Below are 1,517 nucleotides of genomic sequence, written 5' to 3' on the forward strand. Positions count from 1 at the left end.
CTGGATGGCACGGAGGGACACTTCTCATTCCCACCGGACTTCTCCTGTCAATGGCGTCACACATCTCTGGAAAACGCTTGGTCAATGGACTCTTCCCAGTCCGATGGTTCTTCATAACTGCTGACACCTCTGGGGAAGAGCTCATGTTCACTGTATTCTTCCCAGTCCAGACAAACTCTGGGAGCCCACATCTCGTCCCTGGCTAAGACCTTGCTCTGAGAGTTCTTTGCATTTCAAGAATTCTTGGATGCTGCTGACATGACAGTGGGACAGCTCTTCCTGCTTCCATCCATCCCAACTGGAGGGCTTGTGGTAGCAACCGGCTTCTTCTGAGTACAGCTGCCCCTGGACTGGAGGGCTTCCAGCCCCTTGTTCTGATGCACTGATTAAAATGCTCTTAAATGGCTCTGCCTGAGTCAGGGTGGAAATGAGGCCATGTGCCAAAGTCAGTAGTTTGGGTTTTATTGGAGAGTAAATGAGAGACAGAGAGAATGACAGAGAGAGCAAAAGAGAAATGGAAAAGGGGTGGGGGGAGGAGAAAGAGAGTGATAGAGAGAGATTAAGTAGAAAACCTCAGCACTCTGTGGATCCCAATGGCATCCTGCTGTCTGATGGAGAGTACCCACAGATCCCTTGGAGATGGATCCCCATGGCATCCTGTGGGTGCTCTCCATCTCCATGTTCTGGGCTCAGGTCCCCCACAAACACAGTTCAGGGGGTTGGTGCACACCTGGGCCGGGTGAGAAGGCCCAGGTACCTGCCCTGGCAGGGACAAATCTGAGCCAGGCTCTTGCAGCAGCCTGTGCCTCTGTTGCATCCCTTTGCATCAGGAGCAGAGCTGTGCTGCAGGGCCTCAGCAGAGCCTGGGCAGCGCTTTGGGGCTGTTTGATGGATTCTGGCCCCTCCTCAGCTGCCCCTCACGGCAGTGTCCCGGGTGGGGATTTTCCAGCTGGGGCAGTTTGTGTGAGGGAGGATGGGTGTTCACTGCCTGTGAGCAGAGGTTACGCCACAGCCCCAGAACTGTCCTGGTCCCTCCCTGGCTGTGGGGAGTGTTTCAAAGGCAGCCTCAGCAGATGAGCCTGTGGGCTGTGGCCTCCCCCAGCTCCACATGAGGAGGACATTTAGCTGCTACAATGACTTCAGAGGTCTCAGAGGGAGAGAAAGCGTGTGAAAGATAATCATATGGAACTCCATGTTGTTTAAGGTCCTCCCCAACCCAAACTGTACTATACTATGAGTTTAGAAGATGTGTAGATGTGTATTTTGACATGACATAATTTGCAATATTATTATCATCATATTTTATTTTTTATTATAATAGTTTACTTCTACTACTATTTCTTTTTTTCCTTCTTCTTTTTTTCCTTCTTCTTTTTCTCCTTCTTCTTTTTCTCCTTCTTCATTCCTTTCTTCTTGTACTTTTCGTTCTTCTTCATTTCATTCCTACTTATTCCTATGCTTATTCTTATTCCTATACTTATACCTATTCTTATTCCTATACTTATACCTATTATTTT

Source organism: Erithacus rubecula (genome assembly GCF_903797595.1).
Source record: "Erithacus rubecula genome assembly, contig: scaffold_134_arrow_ctg1, whole genome shotgun sequence".
Classification (NCBI taxonomy): domain Eukaryota; kingdom Metazoa; phylum Chordata; class Aves; order Passeriformes; family Muscicapidae; genus Erithacus; species Erithacus rubecula.